The sequence below is a fragment of the Camelus ferus genome, chromosome 6, assembly GCF_009834535.1.
Source record: "Camelus ferus isolate YT-003-E chromosome 6, BCGSAC_Cfer_1.0, whole genome shotgun sequence".
NCBI lineage: Eukaryota > Metazoa > Chordata > Mammalia > Artiodactyla > Camelidae > Camelus > Camelus ferus.
Window position 1 is genome coordinate 70684006 of NC_045701.1, and position 14066 is coordinate 70698071.

Sequence of the window (14066 nt, forward strand, 5' to 3'; positions counted from 1 at the left end):
AGAGATTAAGAAGAAAAGAAAGAGAGGAGAAGCAACATTCTGTGGGTGCTAAGTGGAACTATCTTTGTAGCATAATGTCTAGATTTTCAGGTTAAATGCCCTTTTTAAAAAATGACTAGAGGTTTCTTGAATATATATCCCTAAGGCAATAATGTACTTTGCAGATCTGAACAAATACAGTGGACTCATCTCAGATCTTATTTCTTTGTTACTTTTGACCATACTGACAACTCATTTTGGCTTCCATGGCAGTGGGGAGGCCCACTCCTGTGTTAACGGAGAGGGGATTTGAGGAGCCTTGAGGTTCCATGCTTCTGTCTGTACCTTCCTTTCTTCTATCTCCTGGAGTACTTTTGTCTGTTAACTTCTTTGCCTCCTTTTCTATCCTCAGTTTGTTAATTATCAGCATCTCCCAAGACTGAGTCTTAGACCGATTTCTCTTTAGTCGTTCATTAACTCAAAATTTGTTAATCACCTATTATTTGAAATCCAATATTTCTAAAGATCATCTTTGACCTAAAGGAGTTTGGCGATTCTACTTACAATCCAGATGTCAACTTCAGGGAGCACTCATATATGGATGGCTTACACAGTGACATCCCCACATGGACTTTTCATCTCCCCTCAGGTGTTTTCAAGACATATTTTGAAACATAATATTCTGGGAGAAGAATGCATCAGATTTTCCCTAGATTACTCAAGTCCTCATTTCCCCATTTTGATGAATGTCATCCATCTTCCCGGGCCTCTGTTCTGTCATCTTTATGGGCAGCCGTGATCTCTTCTTTGTGCTTTGTCTCCTCAAATAGGGTGGCACATGATGTATGGCTCATAGCAAACATTCAAACAAGGTTGTCTGACTAAATTATTTAAATGACTATCTGAAACCTGAACTGTAAGAAGGCTGCTCAGTGCAGTTCTGTATTTAGTCTCAGATGGTTGAGTGGCATTTGATGGATGAAGCCAGAAAAGTAAGCAGATAAAATTCCACACTGTCAGTCCAGCAGTCCTTTACAAGCTTGACTTTGGGCCATTTCATTCATGAATTTTTCAGCCTTCTTTTGGAGGCAGGTGGTAGAAAACCCCTCAAACTACCTTAGCAAGAAGGAGAAAGGGGATGTATTGACTCCATCACTGTAAAGTCCAAAGATTGATTCAGCATGTTTTCATGGCATTTTGGTTGAGGGACTCAGATGATGATCTCATGGTTGTTTCTGTCTTTATATGTCTTGGCCCCTTTTCCCTCTGTGCATTGGTTCCATTCTCAGTCAGGCTTTTGTTACATAACAAGAAAAATGGCCACTGACAGTCACAAACTACATCCTTACACTGATGTTTTAAAGGAAAAGCATTCCTCTCTTCTTTAACATCCACATATCAAATCTCAGGAAAGACTCTGATTGGCTCTATCTGGGTCACATGCCCATCCCTGAACCAATCACTATAGCTTTGGAAATGGTCTGTTCTAAGTGGCCAAGTCAGGTCACACACCCACACTTGGGTGCAGATGATGAGGCACCAGGATCGACACCCTCCAGGGCCTCAGGGAGAGGGAGGGTAGTGGTTTTCCAAAGAAAGGAATGCTGAGGAGCACAACATGCCTCCACTACACTCCTCCTCTCCTAACCCTACCTGGCCCGGCATTTAACTAGAGAATTTATTCTCTTCATCCTCCAAAGACTTACTGTGTTAGAAGATAAAAGAAGAGATGCTGAGCTTTCCCCAGAGGTGGCTATATTTCTCTGGGTGCTGATTTATTACTACAACTGTAGACATGTTGCCTGCTGTTTTACAAAATTCTCATTGGTGGTTATTGGAAGAGAAGCAGACCTACTCCCGACTTACAGATTTTCTTCTCAAACACTTCAGCTATGAATATATATGTATACATACTCATATGAAATTTTATAAGCTTTAAACCAGACCACACACCAAAATCACTCCCATGTAACTTCTCCCACCCTAGGGAAGAGAGTGGAAGGCTCACTTCTCCTGGTCTCTGCTGGTAGATATTTGACTGAGCAAGGGACGAGTAGGAGGAAGAAACCATCACAAACAGATCTCTGTAACTGGCAGAATATATAACAGCTAGTCTCAACTTCTTATTTGATTTTATGATACCATCCTGCCCTTCACCTGAGAATTCTCTGTGGCTTTTTTTTTTTTAACTAGCAAATTTTTAAAATCCTGTTTTTGAAAAATTTGTGATAACCCATGGGCCATCAGGGACAGTGAAAGACTGATACTGAGATTGGGTTTGTCTATAACAGGAGCTACAAAATCAAATGCCCCCAGAGGCCAAGCAGTCCTATGTAAATGCTCTCACAGGCTGGGTGTAAACTATGTCAAACTGAGGTGTGTAAGTCCCATCTCAAGGCGGCAGCTTCTAGTGGGCTGCAGGCCACTGCTGCCATTAGGGAGGGCGTGCTGTGTCAGATATTAACTGTTCACTAATATGTAGTCCCCTTCTCCTCCTGGTACCTAGGAATACTGAATGTCCCTGCCTCTTTGAAATTAATAATGGCATGTGACTTGTTTTGGCCAGTGAGATGTAAGCCAAAGTGCCTTCTATTGCTCCAGGAGGAAATATGTAACTCCTGGTGCATGGCCCTCTCTGCCTGTATCTCTTTCCATGCCATCCTGCCCAGGGATACACTTGCTGATATGGAGGTGCAATACTGAGCCATTACCTACAGGACGGCCGCCCTGAACAGTCATCTCAATCCACAGTTGTCTTGTGCTGGTGAGAAATAAACCCTTCTCGAGTTAAGCCACTGAGTTTTGGAATGGTATTTATTACTGTAGCCTAACCTCTCCTATCCTGACTATTATATGTGACCTGACTTTGATTTTTTTCAAGAGAAGTTAGAAACCTGGATTTTTGTGTCACATCTTTATGTAAAAAACAAAAACAAAAACAAAAATGGAACTTAAAGGTGAGTCAGCAAAGCCAAATTTAGCCTGCCTGCTACTAGTTTACAATGTTTTGGCCTACACAGTTTGAGTAGAAAATAAAGCAATTAATAAATTATTTTTCTTTTCCTATTGTGCACCGATCCTGTCTGAACTCCTATAGTGCTTATAGTCTGGGTCACTTGATAGCTCTTAGCTACTCTTGGTCTAGCTGTTTATTAGTATTGAAGTCATTCTTCCCAACTAGATGGGAGGTGGGGACAGATAAGGAATCATGTCTGAAACTTTGTGTACCTCACAGGCACACAATATAGTTTCAGGAAATATTAGTATAAAAACTAGTTCATTGATTGATTACTCAGAACTAGCACCTCCTCTTTTGATACTGGAGGAACAGTTCGGGGGAATTAGTCATTTTTCCTTGCCAGTTCACTTTTTCCTGTTTGCAAAGAGCTTGGGATTCATCAAAGTTCGTTAAACTTTAAAACACAGTATCTAAATAAGTCAGAGATGCAAAACCCAGTATATTAATCAGGACTTTTCTAGCGGCAAGTAATAGGAAACCTAAATTCAAACTTCCTTGGGTGAGAGATAATTCAGAGATTCCTATAACTAAAAACTGCAGAGGTAGGATTATGGCAGGCAAGGCTGGATTCAGGAACTCAGACAGTGCCATCTGAACTTGATCCGCCTTTCCCTCCTTTGCTTGGCTGTACTCTACTCTTCTTTGTATTAGGTTCACTCTCAGTAGACCCTCTCCACGTGGTGCTTCTGGCAGTTTCAAGTCCAGCTTCTGACAGCTTCTCTTCCCAGCATATCCACAAAAGTCCTAATCTCATCAGACTCACTTGGAATCTATGCAATCTCTGAGCCAGCCCACTGGCTGGGGCTGGATGTATTAGTCAGGACTTCTTTAGTTGCAAGTAATAGAAAACCTAAATTTAAACTGTGTTAGGCTGGGTCACTTGTCCATCTCTGAAAGCTAGTGGTAGTTCAGCTCCAACCAGTAAGGCAGGGGAAAGTGGGCCAGTGTCTATATAGATGAGCCAGTTTATGGTCACTTACTCCGGCTGCTTCCAGAGGCAGTGACTACGTAGAGGGGCCTGGTAGGGGGCAATGTAGTAGAGGTCTTAAAGCTGTGTATATGCAGCATTCTATATAAAATTAAAAAGCATCCATGTCAAATAATGGAGGACCCCTTTGGCTATTACAGGGAGATGGAGGGCGCTAAAGAGCTCCAAGTTGTCCCTTGGTGCCACCCCTGTAGTGTATTTACTTTGTAGGTGAAGCAAAGGCCCAATTGGACTGCTGGTGGCCCAGCCACACCCAAAGCAGGCCCTGGAGAGGATTGCTCGAACCACACACACTAATTATTGGTCACCACACAGAGATCAGGTTAGTTCTTCCAAAGTCCCAGGTGAAGACACATAAAGTAACATGGCCCTGTTCAGTGTTTTCTTCCATATGAACATCCAGACCTCAGTCTCATGGGGGAAACATCATAAGGCAGTTGCATAGCACCCAGTTTTGATCTTTGTGCTGTAGTAAAGGTGTAGTTGACCTTTCTGGGGTTGAGAGTCATGTTCTTCCACAAGACTATCACATTACTACACATTTTCCATTGTACATTCTTTCAGGACCATGCTTTCTTTTTACTTCTTACTTCAGTGCTTCAAGGAAGAGAAGGTGAAAATGGTGAGTCAATGCCATTGGGACTTGATCTGTCTTTCCCTCCATAAGACCAGTCTTCTTATCCAGAAAGATTTCCCTGCATTGGGGCAAGAAGGAGAGTAGAACCTCACTGTCCTCGAGTTGAAGAGATGTACTCTTTGGGCTCTGCTCACTGGCTCTCATCTGCCTCAAGGCTTGTTGTTTCTTTCACTCTGTGCATCTGCACTCCAAGAAGGCATGAACTTTTTCTTTCACTTCCTTTCTTCTATGGGTGATAATCTGACATCACTCCGAGAAGGAGGCTGAAGGTCACTGAATATAAACACTGTCACTCCTATCTGGCTGAGCACCCAGGGAGTGTGGAGGTAGGAGATGCCAACCACAGTGCCAAGGTTTTGGGTGCCACACGTGTGCTCAAGGGCTCTGTGTCTCTGTGCCTTTACCTGCTGAAGGCACGGTGTAGGACACAATTCCTCTGGGGTCACCTTTAACCACCTACCACTCCAGGAGGATAAAAGGTAGGAGATGAGTTGGCAGTGGAAGTTGTAATGGGGAAGAAGGCTGTTTGGGGTTGGCTGAGGGCTGGGTCTACTCACAGGAGTGTCCCTGAGCAGAAAGGAGAAGCCTGCTGGAGTGGAGAAAAAGCCCAGTGGTCAAATTGTGCGAGCCACCAGGAAAGCAGTCGGGCTAAGGCTGTAGCCCAAAAAGGGCAGGCCTCTTGCAGTGAACCACCCCAGGGCTTAAGGGCACCCCCGGTGGCCAGGTGGTCTGGTGGGTAGGGGTAGAGGCACCCAAACGCCTTAATGTTCTGCCCACCCGTCTGCAGGGAAAAATGAAACAGGCTTGCGAATGCACTTCCTCACTCACTCAGTGCTGAACAGTCCAAGGATGAAAATGTGCTGAAATCCTCTCTCTCGGTTTGGGAAGGACCGAGGAAGATGGTTCAACATAGGCTACGTCTGCTTCAAGGGTTTTTTGACTTGTCTCGCCTCTGCCTTCTCAATTCTCTCGGACTGAGCTGTGTCTCGGGGTAGGAGCCGGCGGCTGTGCGCGGGGGATGCTCTTACATAACCGCCCGCCGCGTCCTGCTTTCTCGCGCGCTCCTGCACCGCGGGCTGGGGGAGCCGGGGGCCGCGATGGAGCCGCGGCCGGCGCTGCGGGGCCGGGGCCGCCCCCGCCAGGAGAGGAGCGCGAGGAGCCGCGGGAGGAGGGCGCGAAAGGCGGCGGGGGAGGTGAAGGTCAGTGGGTGTGAAGCGCCGGATCCACACCCCCCTCCTCCCGTGTCCCCTCCTTCCCTTCCTCTCCGTCCCCCTCTGACGTCTGGAGCTGGCAGCTTGGCCTGGTTCCGCATTCCCGACCCCTCCCCGCCGCCCAAGGGCCGCTATATAGCCGGGGCTGATGCAACCCGTCCCGCCGCCCGCCACAGCCTGCGGGAGGGACGCTCGGCGGCCGCGACGGGGGGCGCTGGCGGCGGCGGACGCTGCAGCGGCGGCGGGGCTGGCGCCGCGGCGGCTCCCGGGCCGGGACGGGCCTGGGCACCGGGCGGAGCTCGGCGGCCGGGCGGCAGCGGCGCTGAGCAGGCACGGCGCCGGCAGCCGGGCCCCGGCCCCGGGGGCGCCGCCTCCGCTCGCGGCTTCTGCACGGTGGGTGCGAGGGCGCGCGCTGGGGGCTCCGGGCCGGGCCGGGCCGGGCCGGGCCGGGCCGGGCGGGGTGGGGCGGGCCGGCCGCGGACACCTGGGACGGCCGTCCCCGCGCGGGCGGAGCGCGCCGGGCCCCGGAACCCGCGCCCCGCAGGGAGGCTCCCGCAGCCCCGGGACTCCGCGCTGTCCTGGCGGGGGCGCTGCCGCCTGTGTCCCTCCCGCCGCGCGCCCGCGAGCCGGTGGCTTTCCTTTGGTTCCCGCCCTGGGACGGGAGGCTCCGTCCGCTCCCGGGGCTGCCGGGGCGCTCTCTCTGTCTCCCTCCCGCCTTCTCCTCCCCCGTCCGTTTGCAGGGAGGTGCTCTTCTTGCGCGGCGGGGCAGGCGGGTGAGTGAGGAGAAATCTGACCGGGGCGACGAGCCATGGGGTGAGATGAAGGGTGAGAGTCTAGGGAGGTGCAGGGTGCTGGTCGCGGAGGGATGACAGGGACCTGCTGGCAAGTCGTGTCCGCCCCACCCCCCTCGCAGGGAGGAAGCGCGGCTCCTTGAGGACCTGGAGGAGGGCACTGAGAAGGGCTGGGGCTCTCCATACAATGAAGAGGGCTTCTCTCTGGGCCGTTGCTCCGGCTTTCTGAGCTGGGAAGGGGTCTGGGGCGGCCCTGGTTCCCTCTGGGATCCCCTAGCTCTCAAGCCAGGTTACATAAGGAGGCAAGTCAGCTCCTCTAGGTAACCAGTTCCTTCTCTCGACCCAGCCCAGTTTAGAGGGCCCTCTTCTGCCCCTCCCCTCCGAGGAGGCTGAGAGGTGGGGCTTTATGGCCTGGACCTCTGACCCTGGGGTTGCAGACCCAGGTTTTGCCTGTGTCGGTGGTAGAGTGGGGAGGACAGGGAGGCCTCTGCTCTTCTGCGGGGATGAATGGGCCATCCACGAGGCTGGAGATAAACAGGCTGGTGGAAAGGGAGCTCAATTGACCCCTTGGGTCAGCTCTAGTCTCAAGGTGGCCGACCCTTGCCCAGTGTGTTGCCCTCCCTACTGGCATGCAGTACACCGGCCTGTGGCCTGACCACATGTGCTCAGGGCAGATGTGCTCAGGTCTGCCTCTTAAAAAAGGACTTGCAGACTGTGTGGGTGTGTGTTCCCAGACTTAAATCTTGGTGGACTCTCCTCGAGGTCCTAGTTTGAGAAGCATCAGAAACTGAATCTTTGAACCATGATTGAGTGTCTGCTTGTCCTTTAAGGCCTTGCACCGAACTGTGTTCACATGTCATCTCCCTTCCCCCAACCTCCCTTCCCTGAGGGTTTTAAAAACACCTCCCATTACTTTCATCTTTCCAGCAAATCTGGCTGCAGCTTGGATGGGCACCTTATCTTCCTTTGCAGGTTTCTAGGGGAGAGTTTAACCAGGTATCAGGTGTGAGCATGGCTCTGATTTTATATAAACCTGACGACCAGGGAAGAGAAGCAAGCTCTATTCTCGTGCCTCTGGCTGGCTAAGGTTTTGCCTTGTTTAAAACAGGGAGGACGGATTTCTCAAAGACTCTTCTGTTCCCCTTCTCCTTTGGCTTTGGTTCAGAGCTGCAGGCAGCTCCAGAATCTTCCTGAAGAGCCGGGTGCTGTGAGATTTGAAAGGCAGCTGGAAGGCATGGATGTGGAGGCTTCTAATTTTTCTCCCAGTTGGTTGCAGCCTTCCCAAGGAGGTGTGTTGATAAGTGGCATCAGTGTCCCCTAAGGAAAGATTTGGACAAGGATCTCTCCACCAACTCACTGCTTAGCTCTTGCTGCCACCAGCGTCTGTTGTTGCCTCCTCCACCTGTTTGCAAGGTAGATGGGCATCTTTTCCAACCTGCAGGACCCTTTGCAGCATCCTGAGAAGGGCAAGGCACTCCAGGCTTTGTTTGTTGTGGGGCTGCTGGTGTTGTGACGGGCTGTCCCTTGCACAACGGTTTCCAGCTCCGCTTGGGAAGAGAAGGGCCAGTGCAGACTCTAGGTTGGCCTACTCTGTATTCATTCAGCCCCAGCTCAACTTGAGGAATCAGAGCCAGGGCTGAGGGCAAGAGACATTCTTTTCTGCTTTTTGCTGCAGGATGCAGTTTGCTTTTTTTCCATGTGAATGAATTATGCTGGAAATCGAAATGGGAGGAAGAGAAAAATAGAGTGAGTGTGTACAGGCGTGTGTGTGTGCATACCTATATAGGCAGGGGGAGAGCAGCAGGCACATTATTTTTCCATTTTCCTTTAATTAAGGCTCTGTGGAGGTGTGTTTAAAAACAGAGGGTCTCCTATGTCTTTGAGGAGGGTGAGAACACTGTTTTGGCTGCGTCCCGGGCCATATGCAGCGTATGGTGGCCAATGAAACTGGGCCTGGCTCGTTCTGTTGCTTGTCTTGGCAGTCGGTTCCGTGGCTTGTGTTACCAGCTCTGGAACTTATGGGCTGCCAAGCTCCGTGTGCCTGTGTGTGTGTGTGTGTGTGTGCACACGCATACATGTGTGCGCGCGCGCACCCTTGTGCGTGTGTGTGGTTTGGCCTCTCGAAGCTCAGCAGAGACAAATGCCTTAGCGACCCAGGGTTGGAATTTTCAGCCTGTGTTTCTTTACACTCATTGCTGGCTGTGGGAGGCCCGGCCAGAGCTCACCATTCTAGGGCTTTTTTTTTTTTTTTTTCTGTTTTCTTGCAGCAGTCCATGGGATTCCTCTTGTGGAGCTCCATTTCCAAAGCTTTCCCTGGCCAATGGCGTTTTTTAAAAAAGGCCCAAAGGGCTGACCACATGCTATGTGTGTCTATGTTACATATCATACAGTGAACTCCTGGCACCAAGGAACAGAGATGGGACAAGGTGGGAAGACATGCTAGAAGGCTGGCCCCCTGGCAATTCCTTCCCAGCTGCTGATCAGGATAAGATCCTGGCAGAAATGACTGAGTGTGTATTTATTGAGCACCTACGTTATTAGGCAGGGGAAAAGCTGTGCTTACAGGCAGGGCTTGTCAAAAGCTTTTCTCTGTGGAGAGAGGTTCCAGTTTCTTCTGGGATGGCTATGCAGGGATCATGGCGTGTCACTGTCATTTTCTTCTTACAAAGATCTGAGGAGTGACCCCTTGTAAGCAGTGCAGGGATATGGTGGATTGAAGGACGTAGGAGGAGCTGGCCCTCTGCTCCTTGAGGCAGGTGTGGGAACCCCGCCAGCTAGGAGTGCCCTGTTGCCAGTGATCTGTGCAGCTGTGTTCTGGCGAGCAAGATGGAGAAGAACTTAGAAGAAACCTAAGCAAAAGGCAGGTGTTCGGCCTTATTTCTGCACCTTTGTACCCAGGCCCGGTCTGGCACTTATTGTTTCTGTTCTGCAGTAACTGCCTGGATGCAGGATGGTCCTGCCCCCTTGAGGTTTAGAGCTGGAAATTGGGAGAGCAGAGACTCCTCTATGGGGGAATCCTCTTCATGGCCATAGGAAAGGGAGATCGGTGTTAGATGAGAAATGGGAACTGTACAGAAGGGACCTTAAAGGGTCATCCAGCACTAGTGTCCCTACAGAAGGAAGGCCCTCGAAGCTACACTGACTTCACGCTCACCAGGTACAGGCACTGTTCCAGGTACTTTCCAAATATTAACTAATTTAATCCTTTTCTCAGCCTTACAGCCTTACAGGGCAAATAATGTCATCATTCCCATTTTGCAGCTGAGGAAAGTAAGGCACAGAGAGGTTAGGGAACTTTCCCAAGGTCACACAGCTAGTAAGGGGCAGAGCTAGGATTCACAGTCAGATGATCTGGCTTTGGAGTTTCCACTCTGAACCCGTCTCGTTCTCTTGCCTGCAGAACTGAGACAGCCATCAGAGCCCGTCTCTTGCTGCTCTCCCTTGTTCTCCATCATGGAGCTCTCTGTCCTTTTGCTCCTTGCCTTCTGGAGCCCCTTGTCTTTGGGAAGCTGGTTGACCTGCATCATTTCAGATTCCAGGAGAGAGGTCATCCCAGACGATCCCTTAGCTCCAAGAACAGGTTTGGTGTTTAATTTTCCAAGACTTGTGATAGTACTATGCTCCGCGATGATGGGTCTGGCACCTTTCTGCCCCCTCTTCCCCAACCCTTGGCATGGACTTCCACCCTCCGCATTTTCCTCCCGGGAATCTCCCCAGGCTCCAGCTCCCATGACCTCCCAGCTGTTCTTGCTGGCTCTCAGCTGCGGGCTACTTTCTCTTGACTTCCATCCCTACTAGGTAGTGCTCCTGGGACCTGACCCTTCGACCTCTCTTGCTTCTTGAGCTGCCCTCACTCACCTCCGCTTTCTCTTAGCCTCAGGCCTTGCAGCCTTAGACCATCTACACTCATCTGCACACCCACCCCTGGCTTCTGATGCCAGCCCAGGCCAGCTGTGTGCCAGGGATTTTAGAGCCTCCCTTCAACTTTTGTTACTATGGACAGGAAGTTCATGATGCAAATCCTAACTTTCTCTTAACCTCTCTTTCTCTTTCATAAAAAATCAATCTTTGCCATTCTAGGCGGAGATGCTGATTACTGGGCACTTTCTAAGAATAATAGCCTTTTATAAGTTTGACCCATCAAAGCAAGACTGCTGTTTATTTGTAGTTACTCCCATTAAAATATGATAATATCTTACAGATTTACATACTGTAAACAAGGGAAGAAAATAAGAGGGAAAAACTTAAGTTACTTCTACCCTTCATTCTTTCAGCTGAAATGACTTTTTTTTTTTAAACATTTTTTGTTGAGTTACAGTAAATTTGCAATATTGTGTCAAATTCCAGGGTAGAGCACAATTTTTCAATTATACACAAACATACATATATTCATTGTCACATTTTTTGAAATGACTCTTCACATTAATATCTTGCCCATTTTCTGGACTTAAAAGTGTTTTGTGGTTTTTCTTTTACTTGGTATAGGGCAGCACCCCAAACTATGTGCCTACAGGTCCCTGAGGAAGTCAGAAAAGAGAGATACAGATACTAGATCTTTTCTTTAGATCCACCTGGTTCCTATTTCTTTCTAGCTAGCTTTTAGGGAGCTGCATCAAACCACCCCAAATCTTAGGCTCAACAGCAGCTTAGGGTCCACTGTGACCTTCTGAACACTTTCTGTCTTACTCATGCCTTGACTATCAGTCTCATCTTGGATCTGTGCATTACCCCGTTTTTCTTCATTGGCTAGTTTCCAAGTTGTTCCTGGTCTGCACCCTGAATTGCCAAAGTCTTTTTGGATTCCAGGCCCGTCTTTTGAGGCACAAATAGGCCATGTGGGTCTCCTGCCGGTGTATAGCGCCTGCTCTTTATTTATGCGTCCCAGTTACTAATGGAGACATGGCAGGTGTTTATCTTCCTCATGGACCCCTGGGCCCTGAAGGGAAAACTCCAGGTTCTTCCCTTGAAACTTTTAGTGTATAGTTCTCCTTTTCCTCTTAAATTGTTTCCGGATGGAACAACTAGTTCGGGAAGCGATTTCACCTCTTGTCATCTTTCCTATGTCTTCCTTGAAGTGGGTAAATTCTTCCTGGCTGTTGTTGTTCCCTGCCACCGCCCCCTCCTCCATTTTTTATAGATCCCTAAATCACATCAAATTGTTTTATTTTTCAAATCACCAAAAGTTGCCTTGCAGCCTTGGATCGTCAGCCAGCTCTTTCCAGTTAATGGGGATCCAGTTATGAAAGGCAGCTGCTCCAGCCCCTCCATCTTCTGCCCCCCGCCCCCAGAGCTGTTTAGGATGACTTCTCACTGGTAAATGTCAGCTGTTGTGGTTGTCTCCTAGGAATGGCATGTGTTAAGGACTTTGTGGTTTGTATCGGAGCAGTTCGGGGCGCCCTTGATGGGGAAGGAAGGAGAAGGGGATTTTTTGCTTCTGCAGAGGAAAGCCTGGTGCTTGATCCCCTGAGTGAGGCTTGTCATTGGGATGGGTTCTCAGGGGAGCAGGAATGGCAAGAATTCATAAGGTTGATGCTCCCAGGGTAGGGGGTTGCTCCCTCTGCCAGAGTAGCAGGGAATTCATTATATTTGGGGATCATTTGTCGGTGTCTCATTTATACCATCTGTATTAAAATAAACAGAAGCTGCAAGCTGAGCCTATCATTCCTGGAACAGAGTGGGGTCTGGCTTCCATCTCCCAGAGATGGCTTAGGCGGGGAAACAGAGAGAAGCCTCTGGAGGATCTTTCTTGGGGTCTACTGTGGGAACAAGTAATATGGAGGTGGATAATGAGCACATAAACTTCCAGAGACGGATCTTTACCCCACTCACTGCATTTCGCTCCACTGTGAATTTATCATTTGCTCATTCCTTCGTTCTTTCATCCGACAAGTATTTGTTGATTAACCTTTCTGTGCCAGAAATGAAGCTAGGCACTGGGGTCACGCAGGGCCACGCTCATCCCTGACTGCTACTCACTCCCTGAAATCACCTCTTCACTTGCTAAGTGCTGCCTGCGCCCAGCCATGTGGTACATTTTGCCACACATGAGTGGGTCCTTACAGGACAGGGAGGTTCTGGGGGCTTCTGGCCAAAGAGGGGATTTTGCACTAGATTTTTGCTTAGCTCCATACCTGAGGTGTGGTGCCCTCCTCCCCTGTTAGCGGTTTGTGTTCAGCTGAAGCACCAGGCATAGAGCATTTTCCAGCCTCCCATCACCTGACCATTTTGATGAGCTCAGCTGAACATCCTTCCCGGGGTAACTGACTCCTTGTAGCATCATTTCAGGTCTAGAAGAGAGGGTTTTGTAGGGTTTTTTCCTCTTCTGAGAAAATGTGAGTTTCCTTTGTCAGTTTGGCTCAGGTAGACTGAAATCACCCTCCTCTGCCCGCTGAGTGTCCACATGGCTGGGCCCGGGCAGCATTGTGCCACACAGGAGTGAGTCCTTACACTGGCGCCTTTCTTATTCTTCCGGGAGGAGACCCTGAGAGACCTACAGCTAATCTACCATGCCCCACAGTAGCCTCCTGCCCTCTCTGCGTTGCAGGCCTGGCTTGGAAGATGGAAGAGGTGACTTTCTTGCTGACCTTGGTTTCCAGTCCAGCTCAGGCTTAAGGAGGGTCACAGCACATTAACCAATCACATACGAGAGGTCCCAAGGACCATTTCTATGTCTGGACCCCCACCCAGGATTCCATGGGTTTATTCAGGGAACTTCCTAAATCAAGATCTCCATGGGAGACATAGTAGAGGGTCCTTTGTGCAAGAGAATGATCCGCCATTATGGGCTAATGTCTGAAAGTCCACCATTAGAAGGTCATTCCTTCTGCATTGACATCTCTTGGATCCTCAAAGGGAAGCAAAAAGGGCAAGGTAGGAAAGTTTGGCTTCTAAAATCCAGGGACCAGGAGTCCAGCCCTGGCTCTGTCCTGCTCTAGCTGTGTGACCTTGGGCAAGTCATTTAACCTCTCTGAGCTTCAATTTCCTCATGTGCAAAATGAGGATGTGGTTTAGATGAGTACAGGGCCCCCTCCAGTTTAAGACTATAACTTGATGTGAATGAGTCTCAGATCCTTTTCTGAGATGGCCCAGGGGACACTGGGTGGTAAGGAAGGGGAGAAAGGATGTGGGGTGGGAAGGAGGGGCTGAGGCACCAGGTGCGGGAGGTGAAGCAGGTAGAGTGCAGATGAAAGGGCCTGGGGCACTGAATGTAAACTTGGCGCAGGGTGGGGAGCTGTGTGCAAATGGCTTCATGGCAGATGTGGCTGGTGCTGAGGATGAAGGGCAGGTCCACTGTCTCGTAAGCACCTTCCTTTAAAGAAAGTGATGTTAGTGGAAGTCTTTGTGGTTTGAGGGTGCAAATCACTCATATGAGCTTCTCCCTTCAGAGTGCGGAACCCATTGTGAAAGAAATATGGAGCTGAACAGGAACAAGTTTCACCTT

At 49.6% G+C, this 14066-nt stretch overlaps 1 protein-coding gene across 1 annotated transcript in view; it reads left to right on the forward strand.

Moving 5' to 3' along the window:
* Positions 1-5976: 5976 nt before the first annotated feature.
* Positions 5977-14066, forward strand: part of JDP2 (Jun dimerization protein 2) — a 37596-nt gene continuing 29506 nt past the window's right edge. The window contains exon 1 of the mRNA XM_032482398.1: positions 5977-6227. The gene's annotated coding sequence lies outside the window, so the exon portion shown is untranslated. The remainder of the gene's footprint in view (positions 6228-14066) is intronic.